The sequence below is a fragment of the Bufo gargarizans genome, chromosome 11 (genome assembly GCF_014858855.1).
Source record: "Bufo gargarizans isolate SCDJY-AF-19 chromosome 11, ASM1485885v1, whole genome shotgun sequence".
NCBI classification, from domain to species: Eukaryota; Metazoa; Chordata; class Amphibia; order Anura; family Bufonidae; genus Bufo; species Bufo gargarizans.
Window position 1 is genome coordinate 89,244,355 of NC_058090.1, and position 19,181 is coordinate 89,263,535.

At 44.9% G+C, this 19,181-nt stretch overlaps 1 long non-coding RNA gene across 1 annotated transcript; it reads left to right on the plus strand.

Annotated features, from left to right (window-relative positions):
* The first annotated feature begins 2,086 nt into the window (after positions 1 to 2,086).
* LOC122921695 lies at positions 2,087 to 4,625 on the plus strand. Its single transcript, XR_006387055.1, has 3 exons — positions 2,087 to 2,127; positions 3,536 to 3,633; positions 4,408 to 4,625. It is a non-coding gene; the product is annotated as an uncharacterized LOC122921695 (long non-coding RNA).
* The last annotated feature ends 14,556 nt before the right edge of the window (positions 4,626 to 19,181 follow it).

Here is a 19,181-nt window from a genome sequence, read left to right on the forward strand (position 1 = left end):
GGTCTAGTCAAACCCTCACCAATCCAGTGTGGTCTTGGCATTAAACAATTGAAGGTCTTTAATGCCAAGACCACATTAAAAGGGTTTTCCGATACTTGCTAATCTAAATCAGATCAGTGGGGGCAGGGCCGCCACCAGGGCAGTACTGCTGTCGGGGTCACAGTCAGAAATTTAAAATAAGGGGGTCACTTGCCACATCCAGCATCTATACAGCCAGTGCAATTTTGGCTCTACAGATCGGTGGCACATATGAAGATACTAGAGATATCATCAGACTTTGCCGTCAACAGCCGACCGTTTCACCTACAGAAAGGCCTGTCAGAAAGCCCATTCATCCCTGCCCCTTAACACACAGGACTGCTAGATCTGTCAGTCTGCCCCACCCCTTCTTTTATTCTCCTCCACAGTAGCGTGATGTCCGTTGGTGACTGGCCACATGCGGGAAGGAGGCGGTGTTATCATTTATACTGCAGCAGCGGGATGCAGCAAAGTGCGTGAGGTATGTCTGTATCAGACTGCTGCTGCAGTTCTTCTAGACGGGAGGTTCCTATCTGCCTAAGTTCCTCCCTGCTATCTACTTTGTGCTACCCTGCCAAGGTGTGTCTTGCTCCTGCCCCTTGCCCCCTAGCCTGCCGAAGCTCTCTGGTTTCAACGTTGCCTGTTTAGCTGCTTGAATGCCCGCCGGCAGTTTCGTTGCGAGGGGGAAGGCGGGCCGCACCGGGTGACGCAAGTCTGATGGGGTGTCACCCGTCTCAGTTTTCACTCACAAGCACGTCGGTTCGGCCGTCACGTGGTAAACAGGGGGGTGACTGCCTGGTGAGTGGCGCCGCGGCGGCTGCACTGCAGGAGCAGCCAGCAGGGACTGGAGTCTGGAGCTAATGGGTGGCGAGTCACGTGACAGCAGTGACTTACTCACACAGCCAGACCTGCCATTGCCGGGCCGGAGGGAGGAGGAGGTAGGTAGAGCGCATATTGACTTTTTTTTTTATATTTTCAGACCGACGATTTCATTATTTAATACCCTGGGGAATTATTAGAGAGACGAGACATAAGGGGTTCTCTCTGTCTGCTGAACTGTGGGCTGGGGCCACATTTACTAATCTTTGCTCAGGGGGGCCCTCATAAATATAGACCCACATTGTGTGGACTGGTCATTTTTACTAAGGAATATAGTTTAACCATTGATGTGCAAAAGAAAAAAAAAGAAGTCGGCTCCAATCAGATATCTGCATAGACTTGGTCTATGTGCAGATATCTGATTGGAGCTGACTTCTATTTTTTGTCCTTTTGCACATAAACGGTTAAACTATATTCCTTAGTAAAAATGACCAGTCGACACCATGTGGATCTATATTTATGTGGATGCTTTGTGAATTGGTGGCACCATCTAAATATTTAGTAATAATGTAGGTAATCTTTGTCAGCTCCCTTTCCAGACTTCTCCGACTCCTTCACATCCAGCTTTCCAAATATTGGGTCCCATAACGTCAACTACTTGTGGACTGTTGTAAAATGTCTACCGGGACCACATGTAACACTGCAAGGATTTTCCTTTTTCCATTATGCCTCCTCTAATCCAGCTCTTACAACCTGCTTCCTGTAGATCCGGCACCCTCAAACTGCGGCTCTCCAGCTGTTGCAAAACTACAACTCCCAGCATGCCCGAACAGCCTACAGGTATCAGCCTACAGCAGGGCATTGTGGGAGTTGTAGTTTTACAACAGCTGGAGGGCCGCAGTTTGAGGATGCCTGCTGTAGATGATCTTTAAGTAGCTACAACCTGCTTCCTACTCCTGTAGCTGCAATGGGGACCCCATAGTATTTATTATATTTAGACAATAGGGGGCGGGGGTGACACCCACCTTAGTAACGCCACTTCCCACTGGCACCATTTACTATAATGGGGACCAGCGGAGAACCGGCTGCAACTGAGAATCAGCCGGACTAGAACCACCGCACGCCAGCGGGCATTCAGGCAGCTGGATCAAGAGAGCTCTGGCAGGCTGTTCCCTGTGTATCGGTAGTGTGAAACTAGCCTTGTGAGAATAATTGGGGCTCATGCTCTGTCTTTTCCATCTTCCGTTATAGAACTGGCGGTGTCCGAAATCACACTTCATAGCTATAATGGTAAGTACCAGTGATTCCCACTATATAACATGACTTACCGTACTTGGTGGTGTACCTACTCTGGTGGATGAGCATGTCACATCTCTGGTCCCTAGAGTGAAAACTTAACAACTCTTCCTGCTTCTAGTAATCGAGTCCTAGCATTTTCCTGCAGTCACCACTAGGGAGAGATCCGTACATCGAGAATATAACAAATCCCTTAGAGTTAGTAGCTGTTTAGATTCATATGTGCTGAGCTCCCCCTAGTGGTGGCTGCAAGCAACCAGTTTGCTATCATGTACAGTTGGAGGATTTGGCGCTAAATGGGGGCAAATTTACTTCTACAATGTCTCTTCAGGGCCCCCTGACGATGAACCTGTCACATGATGCATGCTGGAGAGTCATTAGCACATTGACTGCATGGTGCATCAGTAATAACCGAGCTTTCAATGTGAAAACTGGAGTGGATACACTGCAGGAAAGTCACCCTCCAGGAACAATAACCAATCCGACGAAATAATCCATGATTCCCATGTACTTTGTGTCTGTTGTATATTATTTTTTCGTAGGGGTCTGATGTCCGGGACCCCCAGGGTCCTTACAGTGTAGATACTGAATGGTGCTGCAGTTCTCTGCACAGCAGGTGGCCGGGAGCTGAGATGTGAAGGAGAAAAGCTGAAGACACCTCAGTCACTGGGATTTTCCTTGGGATCTTCCTGGGAGTTCGGATGCTAATGATATGTCATAACAGTATAAAATGGGGCCACCCTTTTAAAGGGCCAGTGCTGTGTAGACATTTAAAAGCTGTGCAGTGATTCAATTATCTATAGGGTGTATATGGGAACACACGGCTTTCTACCTGTCTTGTAGAACCACACATCCCAGTATGATCACAAGCTGAGTTCTCCTTAGGTGTAATAGATGTTCCACTGAATGAGGCTCCTGGTTTGGAGATTTGCTTGACCTGCTTTGTGGTTAATGAGGTGAACCACATATAGATAGCTAGTCTCCACTATAAAGTGATGCGGGGGATTGAGATTCTGGGAAGTGTGGGTAAGGATGTGCGGGTGATTGGATATATAGACCATATTGTGGTGGTGTGTAAGTCTATGGCGGTGGTGAGAAGAGTTAAGTTGTTGATTGAATGTTTTTGTCTGATGAGTGGTTTTAAGTTGGATGTGGACAAAAGTGGATGTGAGTTCCTTTGGCATCGGAGGGAGAATGACACGTGTGTGGACAGTGAGAGGAGGGGGCATGGAAGTGTTTTTTGATGGAGATTTGTATGGGAAGGAAAGTTAGGAGAGGGCTTTAGTAAAATACATTTTTGGTCTTTAAGGAGTTTATCGATTGAAGGTAGAGTTTTGGTTATTAAATCTGTTATTTCACTAATACTGTTGTATGGTAATTATATTTTTCCTCTGCCACACAGATATTTGTCCAGGAATATAAGGATGGTGTTTTTGTTCTTTTGGAATTCAAGAATGGAAAAGTTGAAGACGGAAAAAATGTGAAAGAGAAGAGTCAATGGTGGGAAAGGACTGATGGATAATGAGAGGTATCTTGCAGTAACGTGTGTGAGTTTTTGTATGACTGTCAGTGTGAAGTAAAGTGTGTATGGTTGTATGTTGAGATATCTGGCTGGGAGTGTGTTGTAAAAGCATAAGTTAACAACTACTGTAGTAATCTGAGGATACCAATAGGCTTTGATGCCCCTTGGTTGTATGTGAGAATAGATAGGTTCATCAGAAAACAACTGTGGAGTAATTGGATTAGAAAGGATTGGTGCAATAGTAAGAACGTGATGGAGGGACTAGAATCCAAAGAAACTGTTGAATGTATGGTGGGTTTGATTGAGAGTAGAATAGTTTGGAGGAATGTGAGTAATAAGGAATTGACAAGTAGACAGAAGGACCTGGCTTGGATGGTGACCCATAGATGTTTACCGACTAGGGAATTTCAGAGTAGGAGGAGAATTAAAAATAGTGAAGTTTGTCCAAGAGAAGGATGTGGGGAAGTGTGCAAGCTATCTTCATTTTTTGGAAATGCGAGTATGCGAAGAAGGTTTGGAAGAATACAGCATGGAACTGTGAGAGCTTTTATGGGATGTGAGGAATATTTTGGTATTTAAAGACTGATGTGGAATTGACTGGCTGTCTGGGCATAATCCATCGAAGACTATTTCTTTATGTGCTGTGTGATAGAAAGAAAATGGGTACTGAAGCTGCTGAGGGCATCTGGAGGTACAAGAAATAGCCGTCTTGTATAGGATGTAATTAATTTTGTTCTCTTTTCATGTTACAGAAATGGACTTTCCATGAATTAAAGGAAAAGATGAAAGGAAAGCCAAGGCAAATAAATAACTTTCTTGTTACAGACGTTTGAAAGGGGCAGTTTTGTCTATTGCTGTATTGTATATGTATATTTTGTTGATTATTTCAGAAATATTACTGATACTACATTTTTGAAAATGTGTCATTTGACTATTCTGTCGCGTATCAATAAAATAATAATAATAATAAAAAATAAAAAAGGAATGTCTATTCACTGGTAAACCCTGATCTACAGCTGTGTGTGGTGGTGGTAGGAGGCTGACCAGTGTGAACGACACCAGCCATGTGTGATATCTCTGTTTCTTCTTCATGGAAAGAATGAAGTATTAAACATTAAAGGCTTGTTCATCTGCGTTGGAGACTCCAGCACTGAGGTCGTCAAAAATCAAAGAAAGAAAAATCCAGCATGAAGGACTTTTTTTCAGATAAATGTTTTTCTCCCGAACAGATCCCGATGTAGTCAATGGGATTTGTTAGGTTCGGCATTTTCGTTCTTCTGCTTCTACAGTGGAGCAGAAGAGTGGAAAACAATAGCGTTGATGTGAACGAGCCCTTAGAATGTGAAATGTAAATAAATTTTATCCTGAACCAATCTTTTTTTTTTCTAAACTTTTGGCCTTGGCCAGTAGTTCAGCTCAGACCACCCTACCAACGCTTTCTCAGGGCAGTCCTGAGGGCACCGGACTGTAGATCTACCCACCCATCTGAGCCACCATGCAGCTAAAAAATTTCATGCACTATGAGGTGAGTGGTGACATAAACCAGCAACAGGTGCAGGGACATTTTAATTTTTTTTCAATGAAATTTCCATCACTTCATAGTGTTTTCAAAGGTGCTGTGAACAAAGAGATGCAAATGAGCTCTTATCAAGCTCTGCCTCTAATGCCACCAGATGTAAGGCAGCTATCCTATAAGTCAATGTTCAACCCTTTAAATAGACCTTGAGACATGACTTTCATATTAAATAAGGCAGCATCTCGGGGCGTGGCCTGCGAGCGCATGGAGTAAGACGCACCGTTCACTGCTCCTGCTAGTATCCTGTCTAAACGATCGGTAGCACTCCTCGTTTCCTTGAAATAACCTTACCTGGTGGAAGAGAAGTGTCCGGTGGGTGCTGTGGTGAATTTGTGAGCCTGAATATATAAGTCGAGCAAAGTCACGAAGTCTGACAGACTGGAGGCAGGCCAACATGGCGCCGATGGCTGGGAGATGATGGCGCTGCAAGAGATGGTGAGCCAGAGCGCGGCAGCTAAACCGAGCAAGTATGCCCGTACAGACAGCGGAGTGGGCGATTGGGCTGCTGATAAGGGGACTGATATACTTACCTCCTCTGACCAGGAGGACGGTTCCTTGGATGGCGACGGCCTGGATGCGGTTGATCAGCCTTTTACTGACTCCTGTATGCCCTGCTAAAGTTACAGTAGGCCTTAGGGCCGCGGCTACAGAGGAGCCCACTCTGAAAGACATTATGGTTGCTGTGGCCAGTTGTAACAGCACCCTGAAAGTGCTCACAGTGCAAGTCGGCAGTTTGAGGTCTGATGTCTCCATAATAAGGCACGACCTGCACAAGATTTCTGAGCGTACCTCTGAACAGGACAAGAGGGTGTCGTCATTGGAAGACATAGTTCAGCCGTTGCATATGGCGTCCAAGACGTCTATGAAAGATATTGCTGCTTTATATGCCAAGGCAGATGATTTAGAGAACAGATCGCGAAGGAACAACCTGCGCATTGTGGGAATGCCGGAGAAGGTGGAGGGGGCTAATGCCACGGAATTTAATGAAAAATGGTTATACCAGTTGTTTCATGAGAAAGGCCTATCCTCCCTGTATGTGGTGGAGCGGGCGCACAGAGTCCCCATGCGGCCGCTTCCACTAGGCATACCTCCTCGCCCTATTCTTGCGAAAATATAGCATTTTAAAAAGCGGGACACTATTCTGCGGCAGTCCAGAGATAATGAGGAGATGGTCCTAAACGGGGTCAAAGTGTCCATTTTCCCGGAATATTTGAATGAGGTACAGAGGCGTCGCTTTATGGATGTCAAGAGGAGGCTTAGAGGGTTGCAGGTTCCATATGCTATGTTATTCCCTGCTAAATTACAAGTGGTGGCACTGGGATCTACTAGATTCTTTGAAGATTCAGAGGAGGTGACACAGTGGCTGGACGTCCACGAGCGGCAATTGAGGAATGGAGCCCTGGACACTTGAAGAAGGCAGATATGCAGCTTGGGTTTAATTTCTATATATGTTTGCTCTTTACTGTCTCATTATTGTTGCACCAGTTAAGAACCGTATTCTACTATGCTACCTTGTGGTAAATTCTGAGGTGGGAGTAGGCGGTTATGGGATGTGTTTCCCAGTTGTGGGGAGGATTCTCTACCTGAGAGAAGGTGTTGATAGAAGTAATAATGATTATTGTTCATTTGTGGGCAAGTTATTTACGTATTGCCCTGTTTGTGGGTTTAAAGTTGGAAAAGGGGGAACAGCTGTTCCCTTGGGTAGTATTCTAATAAAGGGGGGGCGTTGTGGGGGGGGGGGGGGGTAGGGAGTTAGGTAGGGGCAGGCGCTGGGGGGAGAACTATGTGTGGATGTGACGTGAGAGGGGTGTGAGACGTAGCTATATCAAACTGTTTTACCATGACACAGGTGATTAAACTCTTGAGCTGGAATGTGAGGGGTATGGCGGATGCACGGAAAAGACAGAGTATTTTTCATTACTTGAGGCGTTTCCAGCCTGCCATTTGCTGCCTGCAGGAAACGCATTTGACTAGTGATACTGTAAATTGGCTTAGTAAAAACTTGGTGGGGCATGTGGTACATGCAATTCATTCCTCACATTCCAGGGGAGTATGTGTGTTAGTGCATAAAAGTATTAGATATGTTCATGTGAAGCAGTGTGTGGATGCAGAGGGTAGATATGTATGTATTGTGTGCAAGATTGATGGGATCCAGGTAGTGTTGGTGTCTGTGTATGTGCCTCCGCCGTTTGCTTCTCCTTTGGTGCGTGCCATTATGACCTTCGTGGCGGACTTCCCTGGGTTGCCATTAGTGGGGGATTTTAACTGCACGCCGGATGATTCCTTGGATAGATGTCGGGCAGAGGGGTCAGGTGGTTCACCAGGCAGTGCTGCTTTAAAGAATATTATGACTGAAACCGGTCTGTTAGATGTGTGGAGAGTACGCAATCCTGATAGGCGTGAGTACTCGTGCAGATCTGCTACGCATCATTCATTATCACGTATAGATTTGGCTCTTGTTAATGATGTGATGTTGTCTCTGATTCGGGGCATTGTCTATCTCCCTCGGTCGTTGTCTGACCATTCCTTGGTGCAGATTGACTTGTGCCTGGGGGGCGCTTGGACAGGGACCGAGGTTGTGGAAGTGTAACCCGCATTGGCCTAATGTACTGGGGGATTTGTCTGAGATTTCTCTGGTGGTCAGGGAATATTTTACTATTAATGCGGGAAGGGTGTCAGTACACGGTGTCTGGGATGCTATGAAGGCATTCTTAAGGGGACTACTGATTAAAGAAATTAGTAAGCACAAATCCAAATCTAGAGAAGCAGACGTTAAAGCACACCTGCAAGTGGCGGAGGCCGAGCGTGTGTTTGGTAGGGTACTTTCCTTGGCTAATAGTGAGGGTCTGGCGGTAGCTCAAGAGCAGTTGAGGTGTCATTTAGTGCAGGCTGCAGATCAGAAGCGTAGTTTTTACCGCCAAAGATCTTTTGAGGAGGGTGAAAAGGTGGGTCACCTGCTGTCTGTTGTTTCTCAGGCTCAGCGGGGATCTTCATGTATACAGGAATTGAGGGACGAAAATGGAAATAGTAGGAGTGACACTAAAGGAATATTGGATATACGGAAAGGTTTCTATGTGTCCCTATATGCATCTACCGTCTCTAGTTCTGGGGAGGCTCTGACTGCCTTTTTAAAAGAGGCGCAACTGTCGGTGTTGTCAGATGCGGATAGGGAGAGATTAGAAGAGCCGATTTCTCTTGAGGAACTGGAAGCAGCGCTTGGAGGTATGGCAAATGGCAAAGCTCCTGGGGCGGATGGCCTGCCTGTCGAGGTGTACAAAAAATTGCAGGGGGTGCTTCTCCCTGAATTGCTTAAGGTGTTAGAACACTCTTTGGAGGCTGGTTCGTTACCACATTCTATGCAGGAGGCTATAATTGTGGTTATCCCCAAGCCGGGGAAGGATCCCAAGTCACCGGACTCATATAGGCCGATTTCTCTTTTAACGGCTGATGTAAAGCTCCTTGGGAAGGTGTAGGCAAACAGGTTGTCCAGGGTGATTCTGACCATTGTGCACCCTGATCAGACGAGCTTTATGCCCGGGAAGTCGACTGCTATTAACATCCGCAGACTATATGCTAGCTTGAGTATCCCGGCAGATAATTGTGGAGACAGGGCCTTACTTACTCTAAATGCCGCTAAGACGTTTGATAGTGTAGAGTGGAGCTATTTGTGGGAAGTCTTGAGAGCTATGGGTTTCTGTGTGCGGTTTATACAGTGGGTAAGGGTGTTATACTCGAGTACTAGGGCGCGAATTAGAGCCAATGGGGGGTTATCAGACAGTTTTATTCTGGCCAGAGGCACCAGGCAGGGATGCCCATTGTCGCCCTTATTATTTGCATTAGCTATTGAGCCACTAGCAGCTCTAATACGCCTGTCACCTCATATTGTGGGGTTCAGATATGGTGGGATACAGAACAAGGTAGCTATGTATGCTGATGATACCCTGCTTTTTCTGGGCGATACTGGGACATCTCTGGATGCGGCCATGCTACTTATAGATAGGTTTGGTGGTTTCTCTGGACTTAGAATAAATTGGCAGAAGTCTACTTTGATGCTGGTAGACGGGCAGCCTGGTCAGCTAAGCGAGTTCATGGTAGGCTTCCTTGGGTGGATAAGTTCAAATACTTAGGATTGTACATAACACCTAGATTGTTGGATTTTGAGGGACTTAACCTGACTCCTTTGCTTGCTGCTTTTAGACTCAAGGTACGGACATGGTGTAGGCTCTTTCTATCCGTAGTGGGCAGAGTGAATCTGTTAAAAATGGTAATGATGCCTCAGCTGCTCTATGTACTCAATAATGCCCCAGTGTGGATCCCTTTAGATAGGTTTAAGAGAATACACTCTATGTTCAGGGACCTCATTTGGAAATATGGCCAGGCGAGAATCAAACTGGAAACGTTACAGTACCCTAAAACTGAGGGGGGTTTGGCAGTCCCGAATGCCTGGATTTATTTCTTGGCCTCCCAGTGCCAGCACTTTAAGGGCTGGATTGAATTTCAGTCGCCGGACGTGACAGGCAATATACTGCAGCACTGGTTGGGCAATCGGGACCTCATGTGTATTCTGGAGGGGGCGGGAATGCATGGGGGGAGGGAGAAGGTCCCGCTTATTGAACTTATGAAGAAGGTATGGGCAAAGGTGAAGCAGCTTAGAGGTATGGGAGGAGTTGGGGAACTTGCTCCTATATGGAACAATAATCTACTGCATGAATTCACGTCTTCGCACGTCTTCGCATGAGGTGATGAGGATAGGTCAACTGTTGGAGGGCAACGTGTTCAAATCTTTTCAGACTATACAGCAGGATTTTAATGTCCCAAAGGCCTGGTTCTATCAGTATCTGCAACTGAGGCACGCTTATGAGGTAACGGTGAGGAAAGGGTGTACTATAACGAAAATGGATGTGGTACATAAACTTGTCCTTCCGAAAGGGGGGAAGAGAGGATTGATTTCGCAGGTGTATACTTTATTACTTGGTAAGTTTTTAGAAGGGTTCCCTCTGACGCGGATGATGAAATGGGAGGGCGATTTGGGGGCCGTGACCGAGGATCAGTGGGAAGATGTGCTTGAGGCTGTTCCCAAAGTGTCTTTAAGTGAACAGGCTAAATTGTCACAGCTCTTCATCATACATAGAGTGTACAAAACTCCGGTATTTTTACGGAAAATTGGTGTCAGGAAAGATGATCAGTGTCCTAAGTGTTTGGAGGGAGGTGCGGACCTGGTGCATATGCTGAGGTACTGAGTATGATTAATCACAGATTATTGCTGAGGTTGCAAAAGGACCCAATGGTGTGTGTGTTGGGATATACGTCGGAAATCTGAGGTACCGAAACTATTAAAGTAGCGGTGGGTAGGTTGCTATATGTGGCCAGAAAATTGGTGGCGCAGAGGTGGATCCAGAGGAGTCCGCCTACGGTGGAGGAATTTGTGAGGAAGGTGCATGATATGTTGATTATGGAAAAAAGTGTGTTTTTTAAGAGAGATTGCCTGCATAAGTTTGAGAGATTGTGGTCGGAGTGGATGTCTCATACCCATATTGTGCTATAGGATTTGATATAGGTTTTCTAGTTCCTGCTCGGGGGGGTTAGTTTTTGGGCATGTACTGTATCTTAAGACAGTCGCTTTTTACTCTGTAAATGTACATTGTACAATACTGTCTGTATTTTTGATGGTGTATAATGTTAATGTGGAAATGGATGTACCATATGAGGATGTCTCGTGTTACCATATCTCTTGGTTTTGTACTCTGCATTGTGTCGGAAATAACAATGTACTTGAAGAAAAGGCTTAACTTTTGTAAACAATAAAAATGATTTGATTCAAAAAAATAATAATAAGCCAGCATCTCATCTGCAGACAGCGTTTTGTGGTGATTGCACCTCATCCTTGCAGAGCATAGAGTACTGGCTTCACTGGGTGAAAGTCAAGATCAAAAGTGCTTTCATGTGTTGGGCAACATGGTGGTTAGTGGTGTATTGCTAGTACTAGGCTCCTCGTTTCTAAGATGATAACTGCATGGAATTTTGTGTTCTCCCTGTGTTTCTTCTTACACTTGACTGTACGTGATTACTATGGCTGTGTAATATGTTTTTATACAGGTGAGCAAAAATAAACTGGATTTGAACCAAGGGTCCCAGCACCACAAGTCCCCAGTGCTATCCACCAAGCCACTTCATTGCCCAATACACAAAAACATGTTAGAAACCACTATGGGGCTGATGGAAATATCTTAACACACTGGATGCCTCATCCCATTGCTCAATCATGCCATTGCTCACCTCCTAGTGGTCTCCTGTGTTGGGCAGTGTGGTGGCTCCAGTGGTTAGGATTGATGTCTTAGAGCCGTGAGGTCCTTGGTTCAAATCTGATCAAGAGCATCACTTGCATGAAGCTTGTGTGTTCTCCCTGGATTAAATGGGAGAGCAAATTGGATTTGAACCAAGCATCCCGGTGCTTGGTTCAACACACAAAAGCATTTTTGAAAACACAGTGAGCATGATGGACATAACAATAAAGCCAAATCGGGGCCTCCTCCCCTTGCTGGGTCATGTCATCATTTACCTCAGAGTGGTTTCCTATGTTTGCAGCACTCACCATGCTACCATCTTAGAGTGATGAAGTCATTGGTTCAAATGTGAGCAAGAGTGTTTGCGGGAGAGCAAGGTCTAATTCTCTATGAAGTTTGAATGTGAGTGGTGATGATGGGTGTGGGAAACAGAAGAGTTTTGGACTTCCTATTTTTTTAACTATTAAACAACCTAAGTATTTGTTGGCCTCCACCAACATTTCTGAAACCACTATGGGACTGATGAAAATATCCTAACAAACTGGATGCTCACCTCCTAGTGGTCTCCTGTGTTGGGCAGTGTGGTGGCTCCAGTGGTTAGGATTGATGTCTTAAAGCAGTGAGGTCCTTGGTTCAAATCTGATCAAGAGCATCACTTGCATGAAGCTTGTGTGTTCTCCCTGGATTAAATGGGAGAGCAAATTGGATTTGAACCAAGCATCCCAGTGCTATCCACTAAGCCACCATGCTGCCCAACACACACAAAAGCATTTTTGAAAACACAGTGAGCATGATGGACATAACAATAAAGCCTAATCGGGGCCTCCTCCCCTTGCTGGGTCATGTCATCATTTACTTCAGAGCGGTTTCCTATGTTAGCAGCGCTCACCATGTGATCATCTTAGAGTGGTGAAGTCATTGGTTCAAATGTGAGCAAGAGTGGTTGCGGGAGAGCAAGGTCTAATTCTCTATGAAGTTTGAATGTGAGTGGTGATGATGGGTGTGGGAAACAGAAGAGTTTTGGACTTCCTATTTTTTTAACTATTAAACAACCTAAGTATTTGTTGGCCTCCACCAACATTTCTGAAACCACTATGGGGGCTGATGAAAATATCCTAACAAACTGGATGCCCACCTTCTAGCAGTCTCCTGTGTTGGGAAGTGTGGTGGCTCCAGTGGTTAGGATTGATGTCTTAGAGCAGTGAGGTCCTTGGTTCAAATCTGATCAAGAGCATCACTTGCATGAAGCTTGTGTGTTCTCCCTGGATTAAATGGGAGAGCAAATTGGATTTGAACCAAGCATCCCAGTGCTATCCACTAAGCCGCCATACTGCCCAACACACACAAAAGCATTTTTGAAAACACAGTGGGCGTGATGGAAATATGCCTCCTCTTTGCTTGATCATGTCATTGCTCACCTCCTAGGGGGTCTTTTGTGATGGGCAGTGTGGTGGCTCCAGTGGTTGGTGCTGGTTTCTTAGAGCAGTGAGGTCCTTGGTTCAAATCTGAGCAATGGCAAGTGCTGTCTGTTAATTGGTTGTGAGTGGTGGTAATTTGGTGTGAGATGGAGAAAGTGAATATGTTTGGAGGTCAGCTGTGAGAGAAAAAGAAATATGTTTGAGTGGTGAGAAAGAGTGTGATGTAGGTTTTTAAAAATTATATATTGGTCTCAGGGGTCGAGTGGAGGGGGAACGCATGGGAACGGCGTTCCTGCACTTTTTTCATGGCAGGAACGCTGTTCCCTTTCAGCCTCAAGCCAGGAGAACACGGCTGAATCAGATTCACAGGGGGAGACGGAGCGCACTGTGCAGGGCAGGTTAAGGGAGGAGGGGCGGCTTCAGTTGAGAGGAAGCTGTCTGTGCGGTGCCGCTGCCTGCGACTCCTCTCATGGCGCCCCGCCCCCTAATGACATCATCTCCTTCACTACGAGATCATTTAGAATGTCTTTTAGAAAAGTTTGTCCTGGGATTCGAACTCACGACCTCTACACATCAGAGGAAGGCATTTACCCTCACAGCCATGAAAGCCGTCTAGGTAAATGCTTAAAAAAAAAAATATAAGACTTCTAATTATACCTAGTGTACTGATATCTAGTGTACAACCATACACATGACAGCTGCCCACTGTGTATGGATGTAGCAGAGCTGGGTGTGTTGGGGCAGCTGTCATGTGTATGGTTGTACACTAGGTATCAGTACACTAGGTATAAGTAGAAGTCTTATTTTTTTTTTTTTTAAACAGCTACCTTGACAGCTTTTATGGCTGTGAGGGTAAATGCCTTGCCTCTGATGTGTAGAGGTCATGAGTTCGAATCCCAGGACAAACTTTTCTAAAAGTTTTTTTTTTTTTTTATAAGACTTCTACTGATACCTAGTTTACTGATACCAAGTGTACAACCATACACATGACAGCTGCCCACTGTGTATGGATGTAGCAGGGCTGGGTGTGTTGGGGCAGCTGTCATGTGTATGGTTGTACACTAGGTATCAGTACACTAGGTATAAGTAGAAGTCTTAGTTTTTTTTTTTTAAGCAACTACTTCAACAGCTTTTATGGCTGTGAGGGTAAATGCCTTGCCTGTAATGTGTAAAGGTCATGAGTTCGAATCCCAGGACAAACTTTTCTAAAAGTGTTTTTTTTTTTTTATAAGACTTCTACTGATACCTAGTTTACTGATACCAAGTGTACAACCATACACATGACAGCTGCCCACTGTGTATGGATGTAGCAGAGCTGGGTGTGTTGGGGCAGCTGTCATGTGTATGGTTGTACACTAGGTATCAGTACACTAGGTATAAGTAGAAGTCTTATTTTTTTTTTTTTAAACAGCTACCTTGACAGCTTTTATGGCTGTGAGGGTAAATGCCTTGCCTCTGATGTGTAGAGGTCATGAGTTCGAATCCCAGGACAAACTTTTCTAAAAGTTTTTTTTTTTTTTTTATAAGACTTCTACTGATACCTAGTTTACTGATACCAAGTGTACAACCATACACATGACAGCTGCCCACTGTGTATGGATGTAGCAGGGCTGGGTGTGTTGGGGCAGCTGTCATGTGTATGGTTGTACACTAGGTATCAGTACACTAGGTATAAGTAGAAGTCTTAGTTTTTTTTTTTTAAGCAACTACCTCAACAGATTTTATGGCTGTGAGGGTAAATGCCTTGCCTGTAATGTGTAAAGGTCATGAGTTCGAATCCCAGGACAAACTTTTCTAAAAGTGTTTTTTTTTTTTTATAAGACTTCTACTGATACCTAGTTTACTGATACCAAGTGTACAACCATACACATGACAGCTGCCCACTGTGTATGGATGTAGCAGAGCTGGGTGTGTTGGGGCAGCTGTCATGTGTATGGTTGTACACTAGGTATCAGTACACTAGGTATAAGTAGAAGTCTTAGTTTTTTTTTTTTAAGCAACTACTTCAACAGCTTTTATGGCTGTGAGGGTAAATGCCTTGCCTGTAATGTGTAAAGGTCATGAGTTCGAATCCCAGGACAAACTTTTCTAAAAGTGTTTTTTTTTTTTTTATAAGACTTCTACTGATACCTAGTTTACTGATACCAAGTGTACAACCATACACATGACAGCTGCCCACTGTGTATGGATGTAGCAGAGCTGGGTGTGTTGGGGCAGCTGTCATGTGTATGGTTGTACACTAGGTATCAGTACACTAGGTATAAGTAGAAGTCTTATTTTTTTTTTTTTAAACAGCTACCTTGACAGCTTTTATGGCTGTGAGGGTAAATGCCTTGCCTCTGATGTGTAGAGGTCATGAGTTCGAATCCCAGGACAAACTTTTCTAAAAGTTTTTTTTTTTTTTTTATAAGACTTCTACTGATACCTAGTTTACTGATACCAAGTGTACAACCATACACATGACAGCTGCCCACTGTGTATGGATGTAGCAGGGCTGGGTGTGTTGGGGCAGCTGTCATGTGTATGGTTGTACACTAGGTATCAGTACACTAGGTATAAGTAGAAGTCTTAGTTTTTTTTTTTTTAAGCAACTACCTCAACAGATTTTATGGCTGTGAGGGTAAATGCCTTGCCTGTAATGTGTAAAGGTCATGAGTTCGAATCCCAGGACAAACTTTTCTAAAAGTGTTTTTTTTTTTTTATAAGACTTCTACTGATACCTAGTTTACTGATACCAAGTGTACAACCATACACATGACAGCTGCCCACTGTGTATGGATGTAGCAGAGCTGGGTGTGTTGGGGCAGCTGTCATGTGTATGGTTGTACACTAGGTATCAGTACACTAGGTATAAGTAGAAGTCTTAGTTTTTTTTTTTTAAGCAACTACTTCAACAGCTTTTATGGCTGTGAGGGTAAATGCCTTGCCTGTAATGTGTAGAGGTCATGAGTTCGAATCGCAGGACAAACTAAAAGTGTTTTTTTTTCTTTTTCTGATACTTCTACTGATACCTTGTGTACTGATACCTAGTGTACAACCATACACATGACAGCTGCCCCAACACACCCAGCTCTGCTACATCCATACACAGTGGGCAAAGTTACCTACAGTAGAAGTCTTATATATATTTTTTTTTAAGTAGCAAGCTAGACAGCTTTCATAGCTGTGAGGGCATATGCCTTGCTTCTGCTGTGTAGAGGTCATGAGATCGAATCCCAGGACAAACTTTTCTAAAAGTGCTATTTTTTTAATTTATTTTTTAGTCCGCAGCGACACAAATTACAGCATGCTAGATTTTCTGTGCTTTTTTATTTTTTGGAGGGGAGGGGGGGGGGTTGCAGTGGATCTTGGGTGAGTTCCCACACTTTTTTTCCCAGGACTTGACCCCTGATTGGTCTCCACTCAGGGAGACCACCATTAATTGTAATTGCATATCACAAAGAATACTTTTCTTCATAGTGTTTTCAACATGGTGGTTTGGTGGTTAGTGCTGGTGTATTACTAGTACTGTGATACTTGGTTCAAATCCCAACACTTGCCTGAAGATTGTGTGTTCTCACTGGGTTTCTTCTTACACTTGACTATGGCAGTGTAATATCTTGCTGTTATATGGGTCAGCAAAAATAATTTGCATTTCAACCTCCTCCCATTGCTGGACCATGTCATTGCTCACCTCCGAGTGGTCTCATGTGTTGGGCAGTGTGGTGGCTCCAGCGGTTGGTGCTGGTGTGTTAGAGCAGTGAGGTCCTAGGTTCAAATCTGACCAAGGGTGAGAGTTGTATGGAGTTGTGAGTGGTGGTAATTTGGTGTGAGATGGAAAAATGGAATGTAGTAATTTGGTGTGAGATGGAGAAATGGTGTGTAGTAATTTGGTGTGAGATGGAGAAAGAGAATGTGTTTGGAGGTCAGCCAGGAGAGGAAAATAAATATGTTTGAGTAGAAAGAGTGTGAGGTAAGATTAAAAAAAGTAACTTTTGGACTTAGGTTTTTAAAAATTATATATACCGGTTGTTCCTTGGTCTCCCACCCCGGGAGACCACCATTAATTATACATGTAATCGCACAAACAATACTTTCCTTCATCTCTTACCACCAAGCTGCATCTTTCAGGAGAACACAGAACCTCCATCAGATAACAGCATTGGGTGGATTTGAACCGGGGAGCCTCACAACCGAAAGACACCTGTGCTGACCACTGAGCCACCATTCAGCTCAGTACTAGCAAGTCCGAGGAGGTGAATGATGACATGTACCAGCAATGGGAGGAGAGCCTGTATGTCAGAGATAAGCAACCTCCAGCTGTTCTGAAACTACAACTCCCAGAATCCTCCTTTCACTTCTATAGTGGTTAGAACAGCAAAGTAAGCGTGCATGTTGGGAGTGCCGAAGGTGAGGCGATGGCGATGTCGATGTAGTTCCAGTGTTTCTCAATGTTCCTAAGCCTATTACCCCCTGGTCACATACATATCCCAAGTACCCAAAGGAGGAGGTGAATGATGACATGGTCCGAGTTTGGAGAAGCAGGATTGACAGTCTTGGGCATGGTTGCTCAATAATTAGCGCTTGTATCTTAAAACAGTAGGGTATTTGGGTCACCTGTAACCAAGGGTGACATCACATCGTCGATTGTATGTTATCCCTTGGTTTCCTCCCACAATCCAAGGATATTTCACTGTCATTGTGCCCAGGTAATGCTGTATTATACAGCTGGCACCAGCCGAATGTGGAGCGGGATCAGCTCTTGATCCCTATCCATATGCCTCTTGCACCCCGAGAGGTTAACTCTCCAAACAATACCACTTCTCTCTTCATCGAACCTTACTACTGGAAGATTTCTTTGTCCAGAACTTATGAATTATTATCAAGTGATATTAGTGCAAAGTCTTTTTACCATTGCCTGGATCATGTAGACATCATTTCTGAAGAGCATGCTTCGTTTGAAAGTAGGAGAAGAAGTCATTCAAAGATTAGACTTAGGCCTCTTTCACAAGTGCCAAGGAGATGACAATAAATAGGGATGAGGTCCATTCACTTTATTATTTTCCATTATAACCATGTTATAATGGAAAATAATAAAATCTACACTGAACCCAAACCCGAACTTAAGTGAAGTCCGGGTTTGGGTCTGGGTACCACATTCAGTTTTTTATCACGTGCATGCAAAACGCATTAAAACGCTTTGCACTTGCGCAGAAAAAACTAAACAACGCAATCGCAGACAAAACTGATTGAAATTGCGTGCGCACTCGCAATGCATCCAGACAAAATCTGTGACGCCTGTGTGAAAGAGGCCTTAAAGCGGTTGTCCACAATTTATTTAATTTTTTTATAGTTCTCCCCTTCATGTGATTAAGTGCTTTAACAGTAATAATGTTGAAAATATTCCTACTGGGCCAGCGATGAGCTCCCTGCTCGGGTACTTTCTAGCCCTGTCACAGCTTGTAATGTGCGTGGGTTGCGCCTGCTTTGGGTGGCTATGGGCGCTACTACGCAGACACTACCCGTGTATATTGCAGGTTGTAGCCAGGCTAGAATCACGTGCTAAATTTACAGCACATGAAGTGCCCAGAACCTAATTACATCTGGGAGCGCAGGGAGCTCAGCTCGGACCTGTTAAAGCGCTTAATCACATGAAAATTACTTTCTGGTGAAGGAGGTTGACACTTTTTAGATTCTTCTCCCTTTTTGTTATTTTCTTCTAGATGGGGACGCAGGGCGGCATAGCGCCTTCCTGGTCCCCCGTGGAGTGCCCGCCGCCATCTGTTGGACGCTGCCTGGCTGCCTCCTCTTTTGCCCCCCAAGAAGTCAAGTCGATCCGGGCTCGACCTGTTAGCTCCGGCTTCCCACCAGCCCCTGGGTCACCAGATGTCTGAAGAGGTGAGCCCTGCTGGTACGGACAGAGGGAGAAGACTGCAGGAGCAGATAAGTATGCTTCCCCCTGCCTCCCCTCTCCCTCCTCCCTCCCGCTCCCTCTCTGGGATCCGGTGGTGGCTGGCTGATCAACTGCTTTTTATCTGGGGAATGGATGGACCTGGGTGAGCATGGACATGGGTGTTTTTCTGTTATAATGGGGCACTTGGAGGCACTATACCAGCATTTTCCAGCGCCGCCGATGCCTGATGCGCCGGCCCTTCCCCGTTTTCTTCTGAGAGCCTCCAGCTCTAGAGATATCTCCTCCGGCACTCATTTAACTCGCGCTGCACTTTTCTCCACCGGACACCATTTTTTTACATAAAGCGCGTGTGTGC